This window comes from Mizuhopecten yessoensis, unplaced genomic scaffold (genome assembly GCF_002113885.1).
Source record: "Mizuhopecten yessoensis strain PY_sf001 unplaced genomic scaffold, ASM211388v2 scaffold10237, whole genome shotgun sequence".
In the NCBI taxonomy this organism is placed as follows: domain Eukaryota; kingdom Metazoa; phylum Mollusca; class Bivalvia; order Pectinida; family Pectinidae; genus Mizuhopecten; species Mizuhopecten yessoensis.
Genome location: NW_018408446.1, coordinates 89,062 through 100,115, shown reverse-complemented (window position 1 = coordinate 100,115; position 11,054 = coordinate 89,062). Strand labels below are relative to the sequence as shown.

At 35.6% G+C, this 11,054-nt stretch overlaps 1 long non-coding RNA gene across 1 annotated transcript; it reads right to left on the bottom strand.

Annotated features, from left to right (window-relative positions):
- Positions 1-2,280: 2,280 nt before the first annotated feature.
- Positions 2,281-4,636, bottom strand: LOC110459846. The gene is made up of 3 exons (XR_002463936.1): positions 4,550-4,636; positions 4,171-4,216; positions 2,281-3,113 (listed from the first exon to the last, which is right to left on the bottom strand). It is a non-coding gene; the product is annotated as an uncharacterized LOC110459846 (long non-coding RNA).
- Positions 4,637-11,054: the final 6,418 nt, after the last annotated feature.

The window sequence follows — 11,054 nt, the reverse complement described above, 5'->3', positions numbered from 1 at the left end:
TATAGTGGTTATACTGGTATACAGTAGGGTCTTTATACAGGTATAATGTTTATAGTCGGTATACTGGTATTCATTATGGTCTATATACAGGTATTAAGTTGTGGTGCTTGGCTACAGTAAGGCCTTTATACAGGTATATTGTATATAGTCGTTATACTGATATACAGTAGTGTCTATATACAGGTATAATGTATATTGTCGTTATACTGGTATACAGTAGGGTCTAGATACAGGTATAATGTATATAGTCATTATACTGGTATACAGTAGGATCTATATACAGGTATAATGTATATAATCGTTACATTGGTATTCAGTAGGGTCTATATACAGGTATAATGTATAGTGGTTATACTGGTATACAGTAGGGTCTTTATACAGGTATAATGTATATAGTGGTTATACTGGTATACAGTAGGGTCTTTATACAGGTATAATGTATATAGTGGTTATACTGGTATACAGTAGGGTCTATATACAGGTATAATGTATATAGTCGTTATAATGATATACAATAGGGTCTTTTTATAGGTATAATGTATTTAGTCGTTATACTGATATACAGTAGGGTCTATATACAGGTATAATGTATATAGTCATTATACTGGTATACAGTAGGGTCTATATACAGGTATAATGTATATAGTCGTTATACTGGTATACAATAGGGTCTATACACAGATATAATGTATATAGTGGTTATACTGGTATACAGTAGGGTCTATATACAGGTATAACGTATATAGTCGTTATACTGGTATTCATTATGGTCTTTATACAGGTATTAAGTTGTGGTGCCGGGCTACAGTAATAAGGCCTTTATACAGGTAGATTGTATATAGTCGTTAAACTGATATACAGTAGGGTCTATATGCAGGTATAATGTATATAGTGGTTATACTGGTATGCAGTAGGGTCTATATACAGCTATAATGTATATAGTCGTTATAATGATATACAATAGGGTCTTTTTATAGGTATAATGTATTTAGTCGTTACACTGATATACAGTAGGGTCTATATACAGGTATAATGTATATAGTCGTTATACTGATATACAATAGGGTCTATATACAGGTATAATGTATTTAGTCGTTATACTGATATACAGTAGGGTCTATATACAGGTATAATGTATATAGTCGTTATACTGGTATACAGTAGGGTCTATATACAGATATAATGTATATAGTGGTTATACTGGTATACAGTAGGGTCTATATACAGATATAATGTTTATAGTCGGTATACTGGTATTCATTATGGTCTATATACAGGTATTAAGTTGTGGTGCTTGGCTACAGTAATAAGGCCTTTATACAGGTATATTGTATACAGTCGTTATACATATTCGCTTTTTACTGCTGTATAGATTAAGTGTGTTTTGATTTTAGATGATATTTTATTAAAAGATCATAACAAAAAAGGTTTTAACATGTATTACAAGCATTCAATCAATTGTGCAGAATGAAAGCTATACAAAACCGAATGACTCGTTTCAATTTTTTACGTTGAATCTGAATAAATTAATGACCACACCCTCGACCTTGCCCAAACCCACAAACCTCACGCACGTCGACACTCTCAAACAACCACTCACGCTCACACATACAAATATATCTGTGTTATTGTATGACATTACTACGTAGAATCATTCCATCCCGTCCTTGGTCCGTCACTTCACTCCTCTGCCATCACCCTCGCCGACACCCTCACTCACAAACACACATATATCTGTGTTATTGTATGCCATTACTACGTAGAATCATTTCCATCCCGTCCTTAGTCCGTCACTTAACCCCTCTGCCATCACCCTCGCCGACACCCCCACTCACACACACACATATATCTGTGTTATTGTATTACTACGTAGAATCATTTCCATCCCGTCCTTGGTCCGTCACTTCACCCCTCTGCCATCACCCTCGCCGACACCCTCACTCACACACACACATATATCTGTGTTATTGTATTACTACGTAGAATCATTTCCATCCCGTCCTGCGTCCGTCACTTCACCCCTTTGCCATCACCCTCGCCGACACCCTCACTCTCAAACACACACACACACACATATCTGTGTTATTGTATGACATTGCTACGTAGAATCATTTCCATCCCGTCCTTGGCCCGTCACTTCACTCCTTTGCCATCACCCTCGCCGCCACCCTCACTCTCAAACACACACACACACACACGTATCTGTGTTATTGTATGACATTACTACGTAGAATCATTTGCATCCCGCCCTTGGTCCGTCACTTCACTCCAATGCCATCACCCTCGCCGACACCCTCACTCTCAAACACACACACACACACACATATCTGTGTTATTGTATGACATTACTACGTAGAATCATTTGCATCCCGTCCTTGGTCCGTCACTTCACTCCTTTGCCATCACCCTCGCCGACACCCTCACTCTCAAACACACACACACACACACATATCTGTGTTATTGTATGACATTACTACGTAGAATCATTCCATCCCGTCCTTGGCCCGTCACTCCTCTGCCACTACATCCACAGCCACTACCTGTGTGTCTGGGATGTTTCTAGTCACATCTGCTATATGTACTGTCTTCGATCCTCCTACTTTGATACGATAAATTCGGAAGTATAATTATAAATATTGTTTTTGAAGGTTATACCAAGAAACCATCCGATGTCCATCGCAGGCTTGTGCTTTTCTTCTTCAAACATACATGAAGATACAAGAAGTACGACTGGGGCGAAAATAACAGCAAAATGTTTTAAAAAGATAGAATTATAGTATCGAAACAGGATGGAAAAATATGCCTTTAAAGAAGATGTTGCCAAGTGATGTCGTCACAACACCACGATTAAAACGTTTGAAGCCTGGCAGTATAAGCACTTGTTTTAACCAGTTATTTGATAAAAATGACAACTAAAATATTGAACTTATTCAGTGTTAGGTCGTCAGCGTAGCGTCTGACAATACACTAGATCTGATATTGTATTTATGATAATATCAGGAAAGTGAATCCACGCATGGTGCCAACGGTTGCCATGTAAATGGCCGACGCTCCAACATTGCTTCCAAGGTTTGATGCAATATCCACCACGGCTATTCCCGCGAATAGGGCACCTACAACGGTTAATGATAAGGCACATTATCGGGCAAATACAATGATAAATGAGAGGGGACTTACAATTGTGAATAATAGGTCAAATGCAATCGTAAAAAAGTTCACTTACAATTGTGAATAATAGGTCAAATGCAATGATAAATGATAGGGCACTGCTAATGGTATAATAGAGCATCAACAATTGTAAATAATAGGGCACATGCAATGGTAAAAATGTTCACTTACAATTGTGAATAATAGGGCACAAACAATGGTAAATAAAAGTTCACTCACAATTGTGAATAATAGAACACATACAATGGTAAATAAAAGTTCACTTACAATTGTGAATAATACGGCACATGCAATGGTGAATAAAAGTTCACTTACCATTGTGAATAATAGGCACAATCAAAGGGAAATAAAAGGTCACTTACAATTGTGGATAATTGGGCACATGCAATGGTGAATAAAACTTCACTTACAATTGTGAATACAAGGGCACATACAATGATAAATAATAGTTCACTTACAATTGTGAATAATAGGGCACATACAATGGTAAATAAAAGTTCACTTACAATGGTGAGTAATAGGGCACATGCAATGGTAAATAAAAGTTCACTTACAATTGTGAATAATAGGGCACATACAATGGTGAATAATTGTGAATAATAGGGCACATACAATGGTAAATAAAAGTTCACTGACAATTGTGAATAGTACGGCACATACAATGGTGAATAAAAGTTCACTTACAATTGTGAATAATTGTGCACATGCAATGGTGAATAATTGTGAATAATAGGGCACATACAATGATAAATAAAAGTTCACTTACAATTGTGAATAATAGGGCACATGCAATGGTAAATAATAGGGCACATACAATGATATAATAGAGCATCAACAATTGTGAATAATATGGCACATACAATGATAAATAAAAGTTCACTTACAATTGTGGATAATAGGGCACATGCAATGGTAAATGATAGGGCACATGCAATGGTATAATAGAGCATCAACAATTGGGAATAATATGGCACATACAATGGTGAATAAAAGTTCACTTACAATTGTGGCAACTACAGGGCAACTACAGTTCTAAATGATAAGGCACCTACAACGATAAATAACACGGCACTTAAAATGGTTGATAATATGATACCTACAATGGTAATAGTTAAGTAGATAGAGATGTACCTTCACAGGCAACTGATTTATAAGTGATATACCTATGCCATAGTCTACATTGGCAAATATCAGGACATTTATACACCGGAATGAATTATGGGAGAGATTAATAGTTCAATATATTGTCATGTTATATGAAGGATAATAGTTCACATATATACTATTATTCTTCACTGGCGTATGATGGGAGATTGAAAAACTAAAGAAAATATTTAAGTTATTAAAATTATAAATGCAGTATTATGAAAAAGACGCTTACTCTGGTTGTGTGCAGGCATCAGTTGAGACATAATTGCCCTGGCGTCGGGGAGAATTAATGTGCCTAGGCAACCTATGACGGGAACTGAAATATTGAAATATATAATGATAAATGTGAATTTGAGGTCCCTGTTAAAAATTCAAGACAGTTAACATTCTTATACGGCTAAAGTGAAATCTTGCAACATGTGACGTTAATTATTGATAAACAAATGTAATTATATCAAATAAAATCTAAACATTTGAAAAGGAATTAAATATCAATCATAACAATTGTTTTATCGTGAATGGATGGTATATAGGTATACAAGTTTTACACAAAGACAATTTTTCACAACGCTATCGATAAGTAAACATTTACAACCTTGGTCTATAATATGCCATGCTAAATGTATGGATTATTTAGGGATATTGTATCTTGGTTAAGGCAGAGCGTCCCAATGCCTTGTATTGCTTCTCCAACGTAGAATATTTTTGTTCTACTATAGCAAAGAGTAATACATGTATATAATAATATAGTAATTAATTAATCATAATTTCCTTTTTCAAAAACAGCATGGCTCCGCTACCCAATCCTTTTGATGATAAGGCAGGAAGTTTAACCATTTCGCTACTGGTTATGATGTTTGTTGCAATAATGTTCTGCAATTCTACTGTGGATAATTTCAAAATGCTCTAACTCCCTAAAAGGTTCGCCTTCTAAATTTGTCTTTGTATGGCTGTCGAGAAAAAGACTCGAATATTACTTTTTAACGCCTGTGTACAGTAGAAAAGTGGTGGGATACTCTAACGTTAATCAGGAATTCTTATAACCTTACATTTCATAAACATCATTCATTTAAAAATGTATAGACTTATGTTCGATGACAGGATTATAGACAAGTACTTATACATTTCCTTGCATTCACGCCCATCTATTTACTCATCAAATCATATATAAACATTACCATTTTCATTCATAATCGTGTATGTAACAAACAATTAATTTCTCCATTGATAGAATAGGATGTTTTCAAAACTTATCAACCTAAATTAAAACATAAAAAAAGATCGATGGTGAAAGTAAACAAAACAGAATCGTCAAAATTATTAATGCTGACCTGTAAATAGCGTAGTGTCATTCACGGCAAATGCTCCCGCAATGCTAGATGTCATGCCAGAAATACCGCTCAGGATAGCGATGGCTTCCTCAGCGAAGAAGAGCTGCATAACTTTGATGAGGGCTACACCTAAGATCATCTTCGATGCTAATGAAATTCCCGAGAAATACCCCTCATTGACAGGTGACCAATAAAACGGTACATTCTGCTGGAAGAGAACCTCGAAAGGAGGTTTGCCTAATATTGAAAGTGCTGCAACCGTGAATAACGTGATTCCAAGGACATATTTGTATCTTTTAGGAGATGCTTTAAAGTAAAAAGCAAATGATGCACTGATATGTTCCGTAGAAGACACCGACATTCTTAATGATGAACCCAGAGGCAATGTCAGATACCGCTCCACCTATTCCTATGGACGCTTCAAGAAGGGTTATTATCAGGGTGCGCAATGTGCGAAATGTAGGCAAAGCCAATAGACAGAGCACCATATAGACCACCCCCTATACTAAATAGCGTGCTGCTAATTAAGAAATAATAAACGTCGTCCTCAAAATAAATTATAGTACTAGAAACGCAGAAGGCAAGTAAACAACATGATATGTTCACTATCAGAATGTTGTTCCCTCCGAACCGGTCACTGAGGGTGCCCATGATACCAAGAGTTAGGAGAGCAGGACCGGTTTCTGTCACTGCGGCATATATATCGAGCTGTGACGCCGCCGTCTGTGCCACCGTCCTCTCGTGGTACTCCTCTGTCGACTTGTTAATCCTGCAGCTGGACCCGTTTTGCGTGGTAGGGTCGGTTGAATTAGGAAACAAGTGAGTCTGTAGGTAGTAGGCTGACTATTGACTCGTGATCAGTGACGTTAGAGCGAGACCAAACACAAATGTAACTATCATTACTCCAATTAACTCATGTGACCACCTCAGAACACCCGGATTTTTCATGTTTGTTTTTTTCTCGAAATCGATACCTGGAGCAAGATTAAAACAAAATAAACAGGGAAGTAATTTAAAGCGGTCTTGTTTATAACTCATTAGACAAAATAGTGTCCGTCTTATTATACAAGATAGTCCATATACACTGAAGAGTAATTGAGATTATGTTAATGTTCAGTTTAGGATTTTCCTAATATCCAGTGGGTTAGAGATATGTATCTAATAGCTGTCAGCGCCCTAAAAGTCATATAAGATTAAATTTATTATAAACTTTATTTATTTTTCAATATTTATGAAACAAGTTATAATATCAACTTATATCTTTCACCCTTGTTGGCCCGGATGTTATTGTGCTGGGTCTTAATGTGGGAGGAAACTGGAGTACCCGGATAAAACCCACGTAGTCGAGCAGGCGACCCAATACCTTTTCACGCCCGATCGGGGAATCGAACCTCGGCCGCTTGGGTGAAAGGCGAGTTCGTTATCCACTGCGCCACCCGACCACCCTCTAGTGAAGGATCAATACAACGATTGGTGTTAATTATTTGTATCAGATATACATTGAGGGTAACACCTAGATACGAGACGGTTCATGGATATGTTAGACTAGAATTTTACATTAAGAAAATGTACAAAAAATATTTTACTAGGTTGATAACATTGGATGCATTGATTTTATTATGAAGGAAGTATTTTTATACACAAACATCCAAAGTATGAGATGTCACGCTGATCTGTATCCTCTATTACAAAGGAGAGACGCCCGACTTCAAAGCCTGTCAATTTTTACGTTACGTTACCGCGAGATTTTGATATATATAAAAGGATCGATCTCGTCACCTTGTTTCATCAGCAAGGTGGCGCACACCGAGCCCAATTTTGCTATGACATATAACATTCCAAGGGTGCAGAGAGCGAAAGTGAGCGTAACCCCTACATATCGAGGATGGCTGCCCTGTAAGTGCCAGAGGAATTTCCGGTTAACTTTGAATTTCTGTATGTCGATTTTAAACGAAATTGGTACAAATGTTACAACAAACAATGTTTTTGACCGAGTGATTTAATTGTAATTGTTGAGGATAGATAGCCATTTAAGATTATCGTAAATTTCTAAAATTGTCGAAAACGATTTCTAGTTCTTCTCTCCGAATTTCATAAATTAGGTCAAATAAACCGGCAAAGAAACCTTTATTAGAAAACCTTACATGTGCAATAAAACGCTGTAAGCTTATAAGTCAGAAGAAATGCTGTTTTCTCATATATTTGTAATTTTCTTATTTCAAAAAGACATTCAGTTAAAACTTAAGTTCTCAATGATAATGTTAATCTTTGTGAGCTATTTATGAGCATTATATTTGTACCTAACTGAGTCAATGTCAGGGTCAATATCAGGCCGCTGTCAAGGTCAACTTAGTCCATCAACCGTCCACTGATCTTTGTGACCACAACACTTCTCATCTTGCATAGTATATGTCATATCGTAAATACATTGTTTCAAACCATTTGGAGGCTGATATATGTTAGATAGCGGGGTCAGTCAAACTCGACATTTTATTTACTCTCAACTGATATACAGTGGTCAGATAGTGGATGGCGATTAAGTTATCTATATTATGATATCATTGCTACATTGTCTCGTAGATAATCTGATAAGAAGTAGACGTTGATGCGAAATTAACATTGCAAGTGACCGCAAAATAAGCCCCTACGTTAGTTGGTACAAGCATGCATCTACTCAAATCAAACATGAATCCAAATATTTTAATACCTCTTCAAACAGCATAATTGCAATAGAAGAACTCAATTACAAGTCAAAATTGTTTTAAACTAAAATACGGTATAATTAATATGAGCATGTATAATTCGTGAAATATTAAGGAATGTCTGCCGGAAACTTTCACTGACTCGCATACAAATCTTGCGTTTATCTGTCTTCCGTAGAACAACATCGAATCCAATTTCGACAAAATGCTGTTCGTCTATCTATAACTGACGGCTAAATAATTACTAGATACAAAAGTAGGAAGCGGCTATAAGGAATCTGTCGATGCAAAGAACCAAATAATTTTGACATTTTCACGCCACCACGCGGTCATATTAGCATTCTATCTGTTTAATATGCTACATTTCTTATTACTGAAATAATAGACTGCAATGTTTGTTGGAAAACCTTTGTTATCTATTTTTTCAGAATTAATTATGAATTTTAATCAAGTTTATTTTAGGACAATATTTGGCATTTTCCTGTTTATTAAGATTTATTTACTCTAATCGGGAATTATTCAGCACATTTCTTTGATTTAAAATTCAAACACCTCACAGGAACATTTCGGAAGAATTCATCACCTGTAATCCAAGAAAACTAAGTATATTATTGTGTCAATTACGTAATAATGCTAGCAACTTAAATTTTGATAATTTCAATGATCATTTGATAGTTCATCTTTTGCTCTTGATGCGCATCTTGTGAAAATGCTAAACACTATTTCTTCTTCTGTCCACTTTATGCTAACTATAGACATTTCATAACTGACATCACTAATCATTTTGGAAATTTATCTGTTGATCTACTTACATTTAGTAATGCTTATCTTCCTATTTATTTTATATTTTTTTTATAAGTTATTTAATTAATATGCTTTTGAGTAAGGGCTTGTGGGTGTGGGTGTTAATGCATATTTATTTTGTGTATATGTGAGGGTGTATGTGTGTTATGGAGTGTGGTCCTAATGTACGAATATATATATGATTTGCAAAGAAAGTATATTATAAGTTTCCAAATGTCATCAAATAATGTTTCTTTTGTTTCTTATATTTGTAACTTGGTTAAATGTTCTAGCCTACAGTCGAACCTCGTTATCTCGAACTCTTTTAACTCGAAGACCCCGTTTATCTCTAAGTGTTTCTCCGGTCCCGGCCAAATCTGTTCTTTATCTTAGTAAATAAAACTCTGATAATTCGAACCCTGAAAAGTCGAAAAACTCGGATACCTCGAACTAAAATATTGGTTTCAATATCGTTAATCCAACATAGTATTCTAATTTCATTTTGTCACTTGTTAATTATTTGATACAAATAAAACGCAAAAGTACGACATTTCGCCATTCCGTGTTCATGAACATCTTTCGTAAGTAGACTAGCATGAAATCAGTAAAAAAGAATTTACGATAAAGCTTAGGACTGTAAAGTTTACGGACTGTCAAAACCATGTTATTCATAATAAAAAACAAACTGCATCAGTTTTGATCAACAGTAATCTGTACTTACTGCGAGTCCGTTTAATGATTTGTACACCTAAACAGACGACAGTGCAAACCGGAAAATTGGTCACAAAGCGTGGTCATGCATAAAAGAGTTCCACAGTTATGTTTGTAAGTGTATATGAGTGCGTCTTGTTGAGCTATGTATTAAATGTATGCTTTTGTCCATCTATACCGGATAGGAGAAGACTTATATAGGCTAAGCATGTTGTCTCATCCAATTGTACAATTTTTTGTCCAATAAAATTTGTTGAAATCAAATTTCTTTGATCGTTGCAGACTGTTCATAACTCCATAAGGACTGCGCACTTGACGCTCTCCTTTAGAGTGTTTCAAGTTTTTGTTTGTGTTTTGTGATAAAAGTGCGGATTATAATGTATTTCTTATATTCCCTCAATCGAACAGAATATCAGATTTAAGATTAGTGATGATTTTCCATTAAATGATTGTAAAGTAAAACTTGCGGTAAAAAAAGAACCGCTGATTTGTAGTCCTGTAAGTGTACTGGTGGAATGATGGTACAACGCATATGATTCATATAGAAATAGTGTTCCTTCCCTTCCCCTCATGTTTTAGTTGAAGCAATATAGCTATGAAAGTTGTTTCTTTTTGTATGTTTTTGCTGTTAAAAATATCAATTAACATTATGTGCGAAAAGTGTTCCGGGGACATACCTTATGGATAAGTCCTCCTTTTCATCATTATTCATGCATAGAATTATTAGATTTTTATATTCAGCGATGAAATGTCAGTCGATTCAATATCAAGTGTTGTTAGCTCTTCTTTTAGAATACAAACCTCTGCCTTGATAACATTCTTGGTGTAGCAGGATACTATTTTGAACCAATGCCAATAGACCCTGTTTACAAATTTCTAAAGAATTTCCCCTTTTTTGAGGGAGAATTTGAAGACATCTTCAAATGTGCATATCTGGTTGTAAGTAAAGCTGGAATAAGTGAAGCGTTATACTCTCGATCCTGAATTGTCGTTTTGCCATAATTCAACTCCACTTCGTCAAGTCTGTTAAACACGTCAGTATATCCGAGAATCATAGAGTAAAATATACAAAAATGGCATTATTAACTTTTAAAGATACTATTTCGTACGTACGTGTTACCACTGAGCTATACGATAGGTGAAACGTTTCCAAGTATTCAATTGTGAACTTTCCCTTTCTCCCTTTCTTAGAGTAACATCCCCGCAACCC